At 33.4% G+C, this 20,013-nt stretch overlaps 1 protein-coding gene across 2 annotated transcripts in view; it reads left to right on the top strand.

The window, feature by feature from the left end:
* The first annotated feature begins 241 nt into the window (after positions 1-241).
* Positions 242-20,013, top strand: part of LOC140445731 (juvenile hormone acid O-methyltransferase-like) — a 44,646-nt gene continuing 24,874 nt past the window's right edge. The window contains exon 1 of one of the 2 annotated variants that reach the window (XM_072538027.1): positions 242-319. The gene's annotated coding sequence lies outside the window, so the exon portion shown is untranslated. Of the gene's footprint in view, positions 320-487; positions 730-20,013 lie in introns of those variants that run through there. The other variant, XM_072538026.1, reaches the window with a different exon arrangement.

The raw sequence follows: 20,013 nt of genomic DNA, 5'->3' as shown, positions 1-20,013 counted from the left end.
ATAAATTAAAATAAGAACCTTTGAATAAAGACAGCAGTTAAATAAATATCATTTCAATATTATTACGAATTGAATGCCCACAGGCGCATTCATTACGGAGAATCGATAGTTCAGTGCTTTATTTCCTCGACTATAAAAATGCATTACTTAAATTACAAAGGTTAAACAAATTACGTGCTTGTATCTATAACATTTTATAACTTATTATAGTAAACAGTCAAGTGAATGCGAGCTAGTGTATTGACTGTGTATGTGTTTCAACTGCATTTATGGCCTATACTTATTTTCCAGAAAAAATTTCCAACATATTTTTACATAGGTAGTGTGACAAAAATTAAATAATAAACTGATTATACAGAAACAAACATTTGATTTTATCTGTGTATAAATTTGGTCTGTATTAAAGTGGTACAATAATTGACATATTTATATTAAAACTAAGTCAATATACTTGCTTATTTGTCTACGGAGCATAACTTTTTGCTGCTATTTTAAAAAGCCAAGAACGTACAGAATAAAAAGTAATTTTACATGTTAGGATATTTGCTTTCTTTGTAAAAATATTCTGCATGGTTTTATCAAACTGGTTAAAATTCTATAAATAGATAATGGATACAAATTGAATAATTACTCGCTTGACGCAGATAAAAAGTTTACGTAAGCAATCCAATGAGTATTACTTATTACATAGATTAAAACTGTTTACGTATAATATATGGCAGATAGTGGGTAAGTAAATATTTTTAATAATTAATTAGCGTAGAAAAATTAAGGTAGAGAAATAGGTAAATAACAATCCTAAACGTCATTTTGAGTAAATATATTACAAATTATTATAAAGTGTTTTTATTAAAGTTTGAACACAGTTGAAATTTATGTTATTTTTTTTTCTCTGTCTTATATTCTTAGCCATCTGTTGTTTGTTACAGCATAAAATTTAGCTCCATACTTACAACAGGCGACATACATTTATTCTTTTTGCGATCTTAAAATAATGTTCTTCTTCTCATTGCGCCGTCTCCTTTCGAAGGTTGGCGATCCAAATGGCAATTGTAGTTTTGGAAACTGCTGCGCGAAAGATCTCTGCGGATGAGCGGTCGAACCATCTCCTCAGGTCTTTCAGCCACGAGTTCTGGCGTCTTCCTACTGATCTTTTGCCCTGTACTTTTCCTTCCAGTATAACTTGAAGTAATTCATATCTTTCGCCTCTCAGCACATGACCCAAGTATTGCATTTTCCTCTCTTTGATTGTTCTTAGTAATTCTTTTTGTTTACACATGCGACGAAGTACCTCAACATTAGTAACTCTTTGTACCCATGGAATCCTCAACATTCGTCTGTATATATACATCTCAAAGGCATCTATTCTTTTTTCTACTTCAGAGTCCATTGTCCAACTTTCACAGCCATACAGTAAGACAGAAAATAATGTTACTTTATCTATTTTATTTTCGTCTATTCTTGTTAGGCGTTTTTGCTTTACATCTTTATTTCTTTGATCTGTGGCGTCTTTGGCTCTGTCGCGCAGTCATAGATCACAAAATTTTGCAAAAGCCCAAAAAAAATAAAGGATCAAAATTTGAAGTCTTCATCATCATCATTATCATTCTACCTTTATAAGATTGCTTTGGTTCTAGCCTCCTCAACAAGTACTCCACTTCTTCTTCTTCTTGTGCCACTCCTATCGGAGATTGGAAATTACCAAGGCTGTCCTGAACTTTTTTCCAGCTGACCTAAAGAATTCATTAGTGGTACAACCAAACCACTCTCTCAAATTACGCAACCATGACATTCTTCTACGGCCTGGATTCCGTTTTCCTTATATTTTTCCTTGCATTATATTTTGAAGTAATGCGTATTTATGTCCTCTCATCAGGTGACCAAAATATTCGAGTTTTCTTCGTTTGATCGTTGACAAAATTTCTGGGTCTTTTCCTATCCTTCGCATTACTTCAGTGGCGCACCTAGAATTTGTCTTGGGGGGGGGGGGATTTTGAAATTTTTTTATGCTACCTCTATTTTGAGTCCCTAAAATTATTTGGGTTTTAGTTTAATTTAAAGTACTAAAGATAGCGATAGATAGATAGTGCCAAAAATTTAGGTATCTGTTATAATGCCTACCGACTAAAACCACCCTCTCGTACTTGTAAGCAGTTGACTGTCGCACGTACCGTACTCCGAAAGTGGAGTGGCCACTGTAAGGCTGACGACATTTTTAGAACACTCCCTTCTCGTATCTATATCTTATCTATTGTTCTGAAGCTATTTTCTTGTGGCATTTTAAAGTAATCACTATTTTAATGGGAATAAGCCACAATTTAAGGTTAAAATAAGGTTATTTACGTTTGACATTAATCCAACTTGTAATCTAACTTGAGACGGCTATCGCCGTATTCCCGTTCTCCTCCTACTTATGAACCTCTTCTTTCTATTCTGTCAATGACCGTTTCTGTAGCATTCATGTTATTTCTTATAGGTTCGTTGATCTTTCTTTCCTGCCTTGATGTTCTAGCACTTCTTCTCAAATAACCCATTTCAACTGCTAACAATCTTCTCTTCAGGTCTGCGTTAATTGTCCATACTTCAGAGCCATAACAAAGAACTGATTCAACCATGGTTTGACCTATTATTTTTTTGTTCCTTTTGCAAATCTTGTGATCCCACCATAAGGAGTTCAGACCTCCAACAATTTTCGTTCCTGATTAATTCGTGTTTAATTTCGGTTTCTTCCAAGCCGTTCTTAGCAATGAGTGGACCTAAATATTTAAAATTTTTCACTTGTTTGATTTCTACGTCCTCGTCTATCAACGCTTCAAACCTTGCATCTGAGTTGATAACTAAGTAAATATTCTGTTTTCTTCATGCTGACTTGTAACCCCAATTTTAAATATTATCTCTATAGACGCTTTATCATAAATTCTAGATCATAAGAATATTGAGCTAGGATAACTTGGTCATACGCAAACTTCAGGGAGAACAGTACGTCATTTTCTATGGGGATTCCCATTCCCTGGCAGGGGTTTTTCCAATTTTGGAGGGCTGCCTCAATATATAAATTAAACAGTAAGGGTGACATACTGTATCCTTGTTTTAGTCCTTTAGTTACTTTTATTGGCTCTGATAGTCTATATCCGATTTTTAGGTAAGTAGTGTTATCCCTGTGTACTTCTTTGAATATTCTTAAAAGGTATGGACTAATGTTGAGTTGTTGTTAAGCTTGCCACAATTTAAGTCTTGGAACTGTATCATACGCCTTTTCTAGGTAGATAAAGGCTAGATGTACTTCGGTACCAATCGCTATTCTTTTTTCTATTAATTGTTGGAGTATAACCAAATTATCAGTGCAAGATCAAAGATCAAAAATTCAAACGTCAATAAACTTATTTTAACCTTCAATTGCGACTTAGTCGCAAAATAGTTATTAGATCTTATCTCTGTCGTTAGCTCAGTTGGTGTGTCTCTTCTTCTTCTTTCTTTTTAATGTCTGCTCGGATGTAATTGTGAACACTATTCCATCCCTCCGTATTTCCCGTCATCTTCACGATCAGCTCTCTTACAGTCACAGGGTTCATACCTATTTCTTTATATATTTTGTTTCTTTCCACTGTACATCTATTACACTCCAGCATTGTGTGAGTAACAAAGTCGGAATATTTGCAGTATAGGCATTTATCTGTATCTGTCTTTCTGAACCTATGAAGATATACCCTAAAACAGACAATCTACCCAGTCCCTTAGGCTCGGGATGAGCATCTTTGTCCACTGAGCAACATCTTCCTTGTTGTTCCAGTCTTCTTACCATCTTTCCATTGATCTTTCCCTTTCTTCTTTTTTTTATAGCTGTTGTTAAATGCTTCCTTCTCCCATAGAGATGTCTCTTTTCTACTGCTAATACATGCAGAGGAACACAACCCGTGATAGTCCACAAGGCCGCCGCAGATACATTCCTGTAAGCGCATGCTACTCGCAACAGACTCGTTCTGTCTACTTTTTCATAAGCCTAATATTAGGTATCCATATCTAAATATAATGAAAAATATTATTAATTATTGTGTATTTATACAATAATACAATAATTATTGTGTTCTACATAATATTTAAAGTGGTAATTTAATTATTCAATCAGCATTTTGGATTTTTTGTATTATGTGTGAAAGACAAGTTACATTTTCCTAATATTCTTTATATATTGTTTACTTTATATGCCCTGGGGGGGTTTAACCCCCAAAACTCCCCCCACCCCCTGGGTGCGCCACAGCATTACTTTAAAGTTTGTGACTCTTTCAATTACTCTCCGGTCGTCCCTATCCATCGCCTTCCTCCCCTAAGCACCAATGGGTCTATTAAGGAGCCTTTTTTACCTGGGTAATTTTGTTCCATCCGCATTACATGCCCATTCCACCTCAGACGTCCTATCTTTATATGGGGTGCACATGAATTGTCTCCCGTGCTCATTAGCTTGAAGCTAATGAGCTCTCTACTGATAAAAGGGTTTGCGTGAATTTGCTTCCGATGAAATTTTTGAAAATTTAGGTAGGTAGGCGATGAATTTTATTGTGGTGGATAACCAGTTAAAAATTAGATTTTCCATCATTCTTTAAATTCGTATATCTCTCGCCTCAAACTTATTTCAAATTAGTGTACTTATAGTTTTGCGTCTTGAATGTACTTAATCATATCGTCGTAGAAAATACAAGCTACTGACACTTCAGTTATTATTTGTAGCAGATTATATTCGTCATTTCTCATTATGTAACCTAGGTAAGCATTCTGCGGTAATGTCTCATGATATATAATTTTAATGTCCAGGCTTCAACTCCAGACAGAAAGACTGGCCAAACGTAGCATTCAACAAAGATTATTTGCTTTCATTTATTGTATATATTCCTAGCCTGTTATATTTGTATTTTTATTTCTAAATCTGGATCCCACTTATCGTTTGATACTACTCGTAAGTATCTAGATTTGTGAACTTATTAAAATTGAGTATTATTTAGGGTCATACGACAATTTTCATCGGTTTTTAGCTTCACTTTATGTAGTTCATACAAGTTTTTCATGCTGGATTCTATCAAAAGCCTTCTGGTAGGCGATGAAACAGGGATATACTTTTTTCTGTGGATCGAGACATTTTTGAGTGAGTGTTTGAATCTCAAACAAAGCCTCTCTTGTTCCCAAGGCTTTTCTTAGTCCAAACTACTGAGAGTCACTTATGTCTATTTCACATTTTTTATAAATTAGATTCTGTATGATTTTTTAGAATATTCTAATATATACTCTTTTATCACTAAAAAAGTATACCGAAAACCAACACGTCTTAAAAGAAATTTCATTAAACATCAAATACGTCTTTTATAGAAAAAAACGTATACCTGCTTTTAAGTTTGCCAAAATATGTCAAGAAGGCATCAACCTGTATAGTCTGTAAGTTGCAGTGTCTTTAATAAATAAATTGTTTATTACTACATTTCTAATTTCTGGTGTATTATTATACTTTTTTTCCTCAAAATCCTAGTTTCAGAAGAAGATTCAAATTCTGGGAATTTTTTAATTGCCGGGAGCCAGTTTATGTATGGGTTTGGGAGCCAATTAGTGTAGGATTAAAGTGGTTTTATAGAGTTCGGAAGCCAATTAAGGTGCGCCGTTAACATGTTTTACGAAATCTGGTTCCTGGTATATTCTATAATGTTCAAAGTTCTATGGTCTTCTCCACACTCCATTGTCATTCACTGCTCCATAGATTCGCCTTGGTACTTTTCTCTCGAAACATTTTAACATGTTTTCATCACTTTTTGTTAGAGTCCAGGTCTCTGATCCATATTTTAGGACTGGGCGTATTACTGTTTTGTAGAGTTTTATTTATTATTTCTTGATATAATTGTTGATTTTAGAAGGAACTACTTAAATCCATATTTAAGGAATCCTGGATTTAAGGAGTCCAAAACAGCATCTGTTGGCTGTGTAAATTGTGCGGTTTATCTCTGCGGCAGTATGATTTTCAGTGTTAAGGTATACAAATTCGTTCACTGCTTCGATGACGTCGTTTTCTATAACAAGTAGCCGTATGATTTATGGTTGCGTGCTTACTTTCATATACTTCGTTTTGTTGGTGTTTATTATTTAACTCATTTTTTAGCTGATTATTTTAATGCTACATATGCCTCTTGTACAGCGTTTTCCGTTCTCCCAGCAATATTGATATCATCGGCATAGACAAGGATTTGCACTGATTTAATATACATTGGACTAATGGTTGTGATTTGTGACATACGTATTAGTTTTTCCAGAGCCAGATTAAACAGTATACAGGAGATAAGGTCTTCCTGGCCCAGCCCGTTATTTGTTTTAAAAGGTTCAGACAGTTCCCCCTGAATTCGTACTCTACATTCAACTTTGTCAAGAGTTACTTTTGTTAGATTTACTAACTGATTTGGCATTCCTAGCTCTTTCATTACTTTGAAAATGTCTCTTCTATGCACAGAGTCGTAGGCTGCTTTGTAGTCTATAATTATTTGATGAGTATCTATGCCATATTCCTGTGTTTTTTCTAAAATGTCTCTCAGGGTTACAATCCGATGAATTGTCGATTTCACAGCTCTGAAACCAGTCTGGTATTTTCCTACTATCCGTTCTTTATATGTTGCCAAACATACGGTGACATAGTACTGTGAAAAATATTTTTGAAGTGTTAGTTATTAAAAAAAAAGGTTACAATCCAAAAGTACCATTAATTTGCAAAAATTGTTGACTTTTTATCTATTGGGCTGTATTTGGTAAAATATTAAAAAAAAAAATAAAATTTTTTTAGAAAGCTGTTATAGACATGACTATCGTAAAAATGTGTCTAAAAAATTTTTTATAGCTTCAATTATTTCTGACATTCCTTTTTTAACGTCTACCTCTTTGGGAACGCACATAAAGTCAGTAAAATAAAAGGGCCGATTGTTCGAACGCTAATCAAATGTTGATTGTAATCTACTATTTAATTAAAATCAAATACTTCACATTTTGAGGTTATGTTGACTGATTTATTTTATTCAATTTTATTATTTTGGGTTTTAATTTAAAATAAACCAGAATTAAACTCTTTCTGATGTTCATTTCATATTTTTATTTACAAATCAATAATAATAATAAGCAATTTTTAATAATTTTGACAGCTGCTGTGACGTGTTTGATTGTAATTAAATATTTGATTACAATCAAGTTTTGATTAGCGTTCAAACAATCGGTCCTCAATTAAAACTAAACTAAAAATAAGAAAACTTTTGAGCCTATGAATGTTTCTTTTGCTCCTCCTCTGGTAAGTAGTTGGTTTCGTTCCCTTCTATAATAGTATGTCCAGATATCGAAAATAAAATAACTATGTTATTTTAGATAATACAAATTAGATTATAAAGTAAGTTCCAAACAAACCTGGAATTAATTCGATTTTATTTCAGTGGCTTTAATGTCGCCTTGCTATTCGAAATAATTTTGATAGTTCTGTTCCTGCAGTTTCTCTTTATTATTTCCTGCAGATATATATCTATAGCATAAATTTCTACTTAACCCTACGTTAGGCGTGTGGATATTACTGACTCTGTTAGGCGCGTGGTCTACAATGATAGCCCAATTTATTTCTGAATTTTAATTGGTTAATTTATCTCAACCTAAATTAAAAATTTAAAAATTAATAGTTTTATATTGGAGTTAGACGATATGAAAATAATATAAAATAAACACTTTAACTTCTAAAAATTGAAATAATTTATTCCAATTCATTTATGCGCATAATTTTGCAGCAAGGTATACAAATTGCATAAAATTTTCTGTATTAAAAAAACATATATAAGAACATTAAATGCAACATGCATTAGATAGTAATCTTAGGATAAAATCAAAACACAAAGATTCCGTGCATTCTACACAAATCTTCTTTGCAGGCATATCTTTTAAATTTTCCACATTGTTGTCGAGTTAATCTATCGCGTTGTCGATCACAAAATATACATCGTCTTACTGTATTTTGACTTGTCTGAGGGGGCGGTATTACCACATCTGTAATTCTTAACAGGACGAAGCTCCGAAGAGAATCTTAGATCTAAATTTAATTAGGGGCCTAATTAATTCCCATGTCAGTTTTTCTATAAAATCGGACCTTGCAACCATTTTGTTTAAATTGTTAGATTTTATATGTATAAAGAATTTATTGCTGTTATACTCAAGAGGTCATAAAAAATTACCATTGGATATCGACGAGTGTTTCTCGACATATCATATTTTTCACACAATTCGTCTTATCGGTCAACAGCAAATTTTTTCCGACTATACATTGTAATTATTTCAAATTTTTTAGAGTCTCCTGTTTCATTATCGATTGCATCGTCATAGTGCATGCTTGAAATTAAGATCACAAATTTGTTTTTTTTTTGGCAATATCATCGATACTCCTTGAAAAATTTTAAACCACAAATACTACTTTTCCTGTTGTTTTTGCAATGTTTTTTATTTTATTTTCTGTTTAAAAAAAAAAACAAATTTTATGGTAATCGAGAAATCACCTAATATAAAAACTGCTTACGAGATTAGGAGCACGGGCTACAATCGTAACCCAGACGTAAAAATTCACTAATATCTTTAAAACGTACTTGCGTATCCAATAAACTCTCACCAAGTATTGATTATTGATGTCTAACAAGCAGCAATACGGAGCAACAACAATGCAACCAAATATTTGCGATAGTGGCAACAATTTAAAATGCGCTGGGCTACGTATGTAGCCCCCGCGCCTAACGTAGGGTTAAAAGATAATGAAATGATTACCTAGGCTTTTACTAAGATTTAGTCTTGATTTCCCTATGTATACTCTACAGTCAATTACTTCATTCGCGTTTAAAGCCTCCAGTATTATTCTATCACTGTAAGGATTTTGGATTTTGGAACTTTGGATTATAATTTATTATCTCTTCACATTTAATACCGATAGCCTGCTTTCTTGTGCCTTAGTCGCTTTCTGTATGCTCATCCCTTCTGCGTGCTGATCCTTTTACCAAAGTTCCTAACCTGCAAATACACTCAACCCATATTCTACTTCAGATATGCTGATGATACCGTCTTAATAGCAAGCAACGCACAAGAACTACAAAATATAATAAATGCGGTAGTTCACCACAGCGAAATGTTCGGTTTACATCTAAACGTTTCCAAAACTAAAACTTTAGTATTTTCAAAGACACCAATAAACGTACAGGTGTATGCCAAGGGTCAAATAATAGAACAGGTAAATTCCATAAAATATTTGGGAACAAATATCAATAGTCAGTGTAATCCAAAAAAAGAAATCCTGTCAAGAATCGAACAAGCAAGGAAAACATTCATGAGCATTAAAACATTTTTTACAAGATCAGACCTTAGTCTACAGCTTAGAATCCGAATGATCAGATGTTACGTTTTTTCTGTCTTACTGTATGGCTGTGAAAGTTGGACAATGGACTCCGAAGTAGAAAAAAGAATAGATGCCTTTGAGATGTATATATACAGACGAATGTTGAGGATTCCATGGGTATAAAGAGTTACTAATGTTGACGTACTTCGTCGCATGTGTAAACAAAAAGAATTACTAAGAATAATCAAAGAGAGGAAAATTCAATACTTGGGTCATGTGCTGAGAGGCGAAAGATATGAATTACTTCAAGTTATACTGGAAGGAAAAGTACAGGGCAAAAGATCAGTAGGAAGACGCCAGAACTCGTGGCTGAGGGACCTGAGGAGATGGTTCGACCGCTCATCCGCAGAGATCTTTCGCGCAGCAGTTTCCAGAACTACAATTGTCATTTGGATCGCCAACCTTCGAAAGGAGACGGCGCAATGAGAAGAAGAAGATATTCTACTTCTTCTTGTAGTGCCTATCCTCTTTGGAGGTTGGCTACCATCATGGCAATCTTCATTTTGCACACTGCTGCTCTAAAAAGATTTGTGGTTGTTGTGTTGAACCACGTACGTAGATTTTTCAGCCAGGAAATCCGTAGCCTTCCTGGTTTTCGTCTTCATTTTACCTTTCCCTGTATAATTAATTGCAGCAACCCATATCTTTGGCTGTTTCTATTGTGGTTAACCCTTAACTGGTGACGTGCCACAGTTGTCACGCAACTGGTGACGTGCCGTCAAGTTGACACCGCCATCAAATTAATACTAAAAAATTGCGAATGTTTTTATTTTTTAAATACACCTCGTATAGTGTCATTCTCTTAAAAAAATTGTTGCAACTAATTTAAGTATTTATTTAGATAATTCAGAGTATGCGTAAATAAAAAAAACCAAGATTCACTAATTAAACGTTTTACTAAAATTTTCTCAAAAAACAATAAATTTCATTACAAAACATTTAAAAGGATAGTTCATTTACCACGCTTATTAACAAAATAAATCAGTTCTTTTCTTTACTTAGAAAAATGCAATAGGTAAACTTAGACAAAAATAGGTATAGAATAAATAAAAGCATACGATGCTTAGCGTAGACTGTAACAAGCATTACAATTTTTTTTTTTTAAACAGTCCAAACAAGTTGGTCTCTTGCATTCAATACACGCATAAGCAGTTCTTTTTTTAGCCTTGGAAGACAGATAAGGCAGGTTTTTCTGTTTGGCAACTTCTCGTTCACTGTTTCGACAACCGGAACTGGAACTTGAAGTATCCTACTAATATTCATTCGAATTTCTCTAGGAATTCGTATGTTGGCTAGTCTTCTTGTAAGCAGTGGTGTTACTAAATCATGTGCTAAACTTTTGTTAAATTGGAATCGAGTTATTTTCTCTTCAGAATTTGCCGAACAGTACACAATATATGCATTTGTAGAAGCTATGTCGACAACTCTGTAAACTATTGACATTGGCCATCTACGTGTACGGCGACTCCTCTAATATTTGCTGCATTTTTCATCCAGAGCATCTACTCCACCCATTGTCGCGTTATAAAATGCAATAATTTCAGGCTTTCCAGAATCACCGTCATTACTTTCACTGTGATGCATTGATGAAACAAGTATAACCGCCTTGTTTTGCTTTGGCACATGAGAAAGAAGCGTTAATTCTAAAAAGTATACCCATAAAGAGATTCGTCAACTTTTCTGGAAACCATTGGAAGGAACGCCGGTGGAATTTTCTTTTTATTTTTCTTTTAACGTACCTACGTATGTCAAACCTTTCATCTTTATAATATCCACTAGTTCTATATAGGGAAACCAGGTATCGGCAATCGGCGGTAATGTTCCTGTTTGTCTTATAAATAGGCTTGCATAATCGGAGAACAGATTGAGTTGGAACATTTAGTTTTTTTTCTTAATCATCCACGCCTACTCCACGAGTATTTTTTTCTCCAGATATATAGGCATTGTACAAATGACTGGTTCGGGCATCACTTAGACACATTACTTTAATTCCATATTTTGCAGGCTTTTGTGGCATGTAGATCTTGAGTTTACATCTCCCTCTAAATCCAATAAGCATTTCATCGATGCATCCAGTGATACCAATAGAGTATAGCTCCTGACAGTTCTGTATAAAGATGTAAAAAATATCAAAAATAGCAGCACATGGATCATTCTTCTTTTTTTCATCGTGTGTAGAAGGATTGTCAAATCTCAGAGCGCTTAAAATGGCCAAGAATCTTTTCTTCGACATTACGGAACGAAAGATATCTCGGCCAGTTCCGTCTGTAGCAAAGAATGAGTCGACATCTTCGTGATTCGACTTAAATATTGATGAATATAACAGGAATCGGCTCGAAGATTTCGAAATGTGGTGTTATAGGCGCATCTTACGTATATCCTGGGTTGACAGAGTTAGTAATGTGGAGGTCCTGCGTAGAATGTTACGGCCTTCTCCAGCTGATTCTCCAAGGGAAGGTAAATGGTAGGAGAGGACCGGGAAGAAGACGCATTTCCTGGCTTCAAAATTTACGAAAGTGGTATAACACGACTACCACTGAACTGTTCCGCGCTGCAATAATCAAAGTAAAGATAGCCGTGATGATCGCCAACATCCGGAACGGATAGGCACTTTAAGATGATAACGGGAATCCTAAGAACGCTCTAAACTCAATTGTGTCTACATCAGCTAATTCTGACCTGTTATCATTTGCATACTGGCTCCTTATAGATTTTCTGATTGGTCCACTCTAGTATTATAGTAACTATATTTTCAGATAATAATCTTTCAAATATGTACTTACGATTTTTTCGAGTAAACGAATTGAAGTGGCAATCTTGATTATGTTACGTACAGCAGTCCGTACATTTTTTGCTGGAGGAACGCTTAACCACTTGAATCTATTTTTAACATAAAAACATTTTTTATCGTTATTGCGATACGACATTTTGACGGTACGTCACCAGTTAAGGGTTAACAGCTCTTTTTCTATTTGTATTCATTATAAAATATACTGATTAGAAACGTGGTTGGTATAGGATATCGTCAGAATTCGACGATTAAGTCACATTTCAAAAGCCTTCTTGCATGTAGCGTCTGTGAGAGTCCACGACGCAAATCTGTACAATGGTAGGAAAGATATAACATCGCAGTAACCTGATTTTTAAATTCTACTGATAAATCATGGCATTTGCATAGCTTATCCATTTTTTGAAATGCAATCTCTATTCTACATTTGGATTCTAGGAAATGGTCCCAATTTTCATTGATATTTGAATCAAGGTAGGTATATGTTTTTACTCTATCTATTGGTTGACCATTCACACTGATTTTTTCAAATTGCTTTTACTTCTTAAAAATCATCATACATTTTCTTTTCTTAATGTTTAGCGAAAGTCTATATCTCTGAATTAATCTATGATTTTATTCATTAATTCCTGAAGGACTTCATAACTGTCAGCGAATACCACCGTGGCATCAGCGTATCTGGTGTTATTGATACATTCTCCGTTAATTTGAATTTTGGCTTCAGCATCCTTTGCTGGTTCTTGAAAGATTTCCTCAAAGTATATGTTGAACAGCGGGAGTGATAGTATACATCCTTATCGCACCCCACCTTTGATTGTGACACTATCGGATTTTCCTGCCTCTGTATGGATACATGATGTTTGATATCACTTAACATTGCTAACAATTCTTAGATCGCAGGTATTTATTCCAATATTTGTTAATATATCCATCAGCTTGTCGTCCTGTACTCTATCGAACGCTTTGTGGTAATCAATAAGGAACGCATAAATATCGCGATAAGTTTCCTCTTAATAATTTCTTAATTAATTCAATTAATAACTAAACAAGGCGGGACAAGGTGACACATATCTTTTATCTAAACACGAAATTTAAAAAGAAATAGAAGAATGGGAAACAAAATATATATTCTTTTCACATTCTGACGTACTTTTATCACACTCATGCAGTTGTTTATACAGATAATGAATGAACTTTATTCATTTAGCTTTTATTACTACGTAGCATATCTGGCACATTCATTTAGCTTTTATTACTACGTAGCATATCTGGCACATGATCACTGACTAAAATTTTGAATATAAAATATCAACGTCTATAAATAGAGAAGCAAAGCATTATGCTAAAACACTGCAGAATATAGTGATGGATTGGGCAAGTAGACTGGGGAATTCGGAAAAGCTCAACAGGATCTTCCACTCGACCAGCTGATTACGCTGTTATAGTCACCTACTTTGGATAATACACTGTTAAATTTTTAAACTAGAAACACTTGGCACAACACAATTGTTTTATTTAAAATATTCTAACTGAGTTTAGTACTAATGTTTAATTTTATAATTATTTAAATCTTTTCCAGTCTGACAAAGTAAATAATAAATGCTTACGAATCTCTACTATTGTTTAGTGAATTTCTGAAGTGTACAAGAATGTTTCGGGGCTGCAGTATGCTCCAACTTTTGAACTTTGTAAATAATACTGACACTATAAGTCAAGTATTACTTTTCTTGAAAAATTTTTGTACACAATATATCGACTATTATTTAATTTAAACACAGTAATTGACTACTAAAAGTCAAGCAACAAAAACAACAAAACAATACTTTTTTCAACAGTTTCTGAAATTTTCCAGGTTATGAATTAGTAATAAAAAAAAAGGCCAAACCAAAACATTACATAATCTGTTTAATTCGGAAATAAATATTTAGTTCGAGATGGGATTTCGGTGTTTGGGCTTAGTATTCTGCCATTAAAAAAATGTAAGGATGTTGAATCATTTCTTTGGTTATATGTTGTAAAACCATCAATATTAATACCCATATTGCGATTTAAACCATTTTGAGAGTAGCTTTTTATTTTAGATCTATATAGATTATGCAGTGTGTCCGTACAGTATGAAATAAATTCGATATTTTCTAAATGAAAAGCCTTTTAAAAAAAATCTAAAATACGTCGATTTTTAAATTGAATGTTCCACATTTTACAATAAAATCTCATTATACAAGGTGACACACATTACAGTAATGACGTCATCGGCTCTTTTTTTATATGCATCACCCCGTATTTTAGAACATTTTCAGATCGATAAAAATAAGCTGATTTCAAAAAATGGTCTAATGGATATAATTTGAAAGATATGCGCTTAAAAAATAAATTATTTATTATCAATTGCAAAAAAGTAGCCTACTTCTAGTTTTTGGTAAACTGTAATTATTTTTAGTAACGTTCAATAACAATTAAGTAGTACAATAATTGTGTTAATTCGTGAATGTTCTGTATTATTGCTTAGAATTAATTTTAAGTAGAAATGAATTTGAGTGTAAAGAAAAGAATTGAAATACTCATGATGATTGGGTATGGAGACAACTGGCGAACTAGGATGGACGTGTGTAATTTATTTAATGATAAATATCCAGAAATACCCATCACGCAGTCAACAGTAAGTAAGATTGAAAAGAAATTTCGAGAAACTGGTACGGTTGAAAATGAACGCAAATCAGTTCATCCCTCTGTAAATTATGTTACAGCATTAGATGTTCTACTTGCTTTTGAAGAAGATGCGCACACTTCTGTTCGTAAGGTTAGTAGTGATCTCGATGTTTGCAAAAAAAAAGGTACACAAAGTACGTAAAAGTAAGTAAAGTAAGTAAAATGCACAGTTGTACAGGAATTAAACGAGAATGATCCAGATAGAAGAATACAATTTTGAGAAATAATGATGGATAACAGCCACCGAAACCCTCTCTTGGTTCAAAATATTATTTTTTTCTGATGAGGCTACATTCAAATTAAATGGCGAGGTCAATCGTCAGAATTGTAGATACTGGGCAAAAGAAAACTCCAACTGGATGCGGGAACATCATACGCAATACCCGCAAAAGGTATACGTATGGGCTGGCATTGTAAGAAATAAAATCATTTTACCCTACTATTTCGAAGGTAATTTAAACGGGCCAGCATACCTTCAGTTTTTAAGTGGGTATCTCATACTTACTTTAGTTAATTTATTCCCCAGTACAATTAATCTTGGAGGTTTTGATAAAAGTTTATGGTTTCAACACGATGGTGCGCCTCGGCATTATGCTTTAGATAGATGTTCGAAGGTACTTAAACGAAATTTTTCCGAACAGGTGGATTGGAAGACATGGACATATTGAATGGCCAGCGAGGTCGCCAGACCTCAATCCTTTGGATTATTTTATGTGGGGTCATTTAAAGAATGTTGTTTATTAAAAGAAACCTGCAAATATTGGAGACTTAAAACAAGAATTCGTAAAGAAATAAACAATATTTCTCAAGAAATCATAAACAAGGTTCTACAAGAATTTGTACAACGTTTGGGTTACTGTCAAATACAACAAAGCTACAATTTGAACAATTAAGATTAAGTCATTTATTAATTACTGGATTACTTTCAAGTTATTTATTATAATTTATTTATAATTTATTAATAATATAAATCAATAAAAATTAATTTTCTAAGCGCATATCTTTCAAATTATATCCGTTAGACCCCCAGTATTATACTTTTTTGGATTCAGCTCATTTTTATCGATCTAAAAATGTCCTAAAATACAGGGTGTTACCTTGTACAATGAAATTTTATTGTAAAATGTAGAAAATTAAATTTAAAACTCGACGTATTTTAGATTTTTTTAAAAAGGCTTTTCATTTAGGAAATTACGAATTTATTCCATACTTTACGGACACACTGAATAATAACTAGAATGTGGCACGATTCTACCGCATCGGGATTCTAGATCTAAAACATATGATGTTCTACTAATATGCTTTGTTTTGTCATACTAAAAATATTCTTCGCATATTTATTTAGATATAATCAATGAATATGAAAAATGAAAAATAAAAAGTTTTAAAACGCACAAAATGGTACACTACAAATAAGCTATAGTATCGTGTTCGCCACTTACTAGCATACAGGCTTCTGTCTAATAGTCTTCATAATTTCTTCACTGGTGGTAACCACTAAAAACTGATATACGTTCTGTAATAAAAATTGTGTATGTGGGCTTCTGTGGTAAGCACCAGTTTGACAAGAAAGGAAGTTGGCAGATGTAGTGGCCAATGTAACAAAAATGGATGAGATGTGCTCACAACACAATATTGTGAAACTCGGCTAGCAAGCTATGCCAGAGGATGACCATTTTAGCTCAGGAAGGAGTCGGCCTATTTGCTAGCCTCTTAAAGACAGATTCCTGGAAATAGATGCAAACAAATGATAAAATTAAGGATAAGTGAACAAGAAAAGAGTACTGAAGTAAAAAACGAGCTAAAAAGAACATTGTAGGTGCCAGAAAAGTATCAAGGTATCAAATATATTATATTGCTTTAAGGGTTGATTCAATTAATTTATGAAAATAAGAGGAACAAAAATGATACTAATAAAACAGATATTATGTACAACCCAATTTAATACCTACTTTGTTATAGAAAATATACAATTAACAATAATCATGAATGTGTTGCTTGTGTGAGTCCATTTCAAATAGGTAAAAGAAATAAAATAAGACTTACAATCAATTTAATTTTACTACCAAAATGACCGGTTTGGCTTTCTACACTTTGCAAAGCATCTTCAGGTCAAACGGTACAAAGTAAATTAAATGCTGAAATTATAAAAAGCCCATATTAGGGTGCTGTCTTATAAAGATAAAGATAAAAAATTACAGTAATTATGCCAATATTACATGTATGTGTTTATTAATACGAATAAAATTGATTAAGCAGACAAAGTAAAAACCTACAAATTGGCAATAGATAATCTATTGAAATGTAATAAATTAGTAAAAAACAAAATACTACTTACATTCCGGTACAAGAATTATTAGTTAATGATTCGGGAAACAAAGTTCAAACTATCCTGTATTGCTGATGATGGGTGATCTTCCGTTTTTATTGTAACTGTTTGATAATTAGCGGGGAAGTTTTTTGAGGGGAGAAATGTCAACAAATGAAATAGGAATAAGGTATTATGTGTTTGTTTGTTAAATGAAAGTGATGTTTTATATTATTTAAATTATTAAAAGTTATTTATATGTATTCAATAGATATATTTTAGAAATTAACAATAAATTTAACCTATATTACCCTTTACCTATTATGTACAGTTTGTAGAATACCTGACTAGTTCGAACTATGCTAGTATTTTAGTCAAGTAGCGAGTAATTTAGTAACTAAACGTGTCTGAGCCACAAAAATTTAGTCGAGTAGATTGGTAAGTTGTAACGTTATAAACGTCACATCTTTATTAACCCTGCGGTGCACGGGTTGGGTCTGTCGGGCCCATTCAGTTTTTCTAATATCTCTATTCGGTCAGCGAGTCTAAGTACGGTCCTGGCGGACTAGGTACCTTTCGACGGCATGGCCAGCTATAATTCCTCAGTTACTAATGCGTATTGAAGTGATAGTGTCTATGTTATATCTGTTTTCGTTCTCTCAGACCCAACCCGTTCCTTAATGTAAGTAATTTTTTATGAAAGTACAAAACAAAATTTGCAGTGCATTGTTTTTAGAGCTTATTAAAACAATTTATTCTTACGAGGGAGAGGTAAAACGTTTGCAATTTCTCTACGAGAAAGTTGCAACCGACGAGGAAGAAAATTATGAAGATTCAGATTCCGATGAGTCTATTGTTGGAAAATTAGAAAATGAAGATAGTAATCATAACTCAGAGTTTAAATTCGATTTATCAAACACCAAACTAAACTTTATTCCACAAGGTGGGTCAAACCAACACCTTTATTAAAATACCAAAGATGGAATGAAATGGAATAAGACATGCGGATCACGAAATGTTCGATCAATGATCACGAGAAAATATCATCACAAAACTTCCAGGAGTTATTCGTGAAGCGAAAAGTTGCACAACTGAAAAGGAATGCTGGAAACTGTTTTTTAATGACAAAATTATAAAACATATTGTTGAATGTACTATTGTATACATTGAGCGTGTGTCCGTGAGATATAAAGACAGTTCCGATGCGAGGCTAACAGATATAAGTGAACTAAAAGCTCTGATTGGCCTGCTTTACTTAGCTGGAGTTTTTTACCGTTGAGGTAGAACTTCAATTTTTGAGTTTTGGAAAAAAATGGTACGGGCATTGACATATTTTCGGCAACGATGGCTCTCCGCAGATTTAGATTTCTTATGAAGTGCTTAGGCCTAGATGATATTCGTACAAGGGACGAACGGAAACAAGTAGACAAACTTGCAGCAGTTAGAGTCGTATTCGAGGATGTAGTTGAAAATTTTCAAAAATATTATACCATTGGCCAATATGTCACTATCGATGAGATACTTTTAGGCTTTAGAGGTCGCTTTAGGGATAGGAATATTCTTTGGTGGATTCTTGCACTTTCTATACTTATCAATTAGAAATCTATGTCGATACACAACCACCAGGTCCATATTTTATCAGTTCTGCAGCCTACGATGTGGTTGAGTGGCTTTGCAAACCAATCTCCAAATCCAACCAGAATGTCACAATAGACAATTAGTTTACATCAATTGAAGTCGCACAAAACTTACTGACAAATCATAGTCTAACAATTGTAGGCACCCTACGGAAAAACAAAAGGCATATCCCAAAAGGAATTTTTATTGAACAATAGACCGCCAAAATCAACTATGTTTAGATTTACCAAAGATATGACGATATTGTCCTTTATACCAAAACCAAAAAAGCATCTCTCTTCTTCTTCTTTTCTTTTATCAATTCTATATTCTACACCATAATGACAGAATCGATCCGACAACGGGTGACGAAAGTAAACCTAAAGTAATAACGTTCTATAACTCTACGAAAGGTGGTGTGGACACGGTTGATTAACTTCGAGGTTCCTATACTGTCGTAAGAAATACAAAACGTTGGCCCATGGTCATCTTTTATGGATTGCTTGATATTGCTGCAATAAATGCATTTGTGATACAGAGAACTAACCAACTGGATCTAAAAACAAACAAAAGAAGAAAATTTATTTTAAAAGAACTGGGTCTTCAGTTAGTAATGGACAATATAAAAGAAAGAGCTCAATCTCCTCATTTGGCACGAGATATAAGAGAGCTTGCTGTTAACCTCAGTGGTGTTGGAGCAGTACAAGCACCTGCGGAATTGCAAAATAAAAGGGAGAACATACCGTACCTGTTTGTTGCATATGCATTGATAAATAGACTGAATAAGTTATATACAAGCTGTTTTTTAAACATCGGCCATATTGTAGTACGTAATTTCTTTTATATTTTTAGTTTAAGTATTATAATACAAGTTCATTTTCTTTTAATGTATGTAATAGTAGTAGTAATTGTCTTTAGTAGTAGTTCTAATATATGCAATGCAAACCTGTTATTACAAAATGAAACATAAAAAATTGTTAGTTTAATTTTTGGGCTTCTCAGACCCAGCCCGTTCTTACGTGTATCAAAGTATCACCCGTGTACCGAAGGGTTAATTTATATTTATAATATTTAAATAAATATTTTATTTTAATTTGTTTATTAATTTATTAATTCCATAGGTATGCGTCCTATGTCATCTGTGCAAACTTCATTTTATTCTTC

The sequence above is a fragment of the Diabrotica undecimpunctata genome, chromosome 7 (genome assembly GCF_040954645.1).
Source record: "Diabrotica undecimpunctata isolate CICGRU chromosome 7, icDiaUnde3, whole genome shotgun sequence".
NCBI lineage: Eukaryota > Metazoa > Arthropoda > Insecta > Coleoptera > Chrysomelidae > Diabrotica > Diabrotica undecimpunctata.
This window is presented reverse-complemented; position numbering and strand designations above follow the sequence as displayed.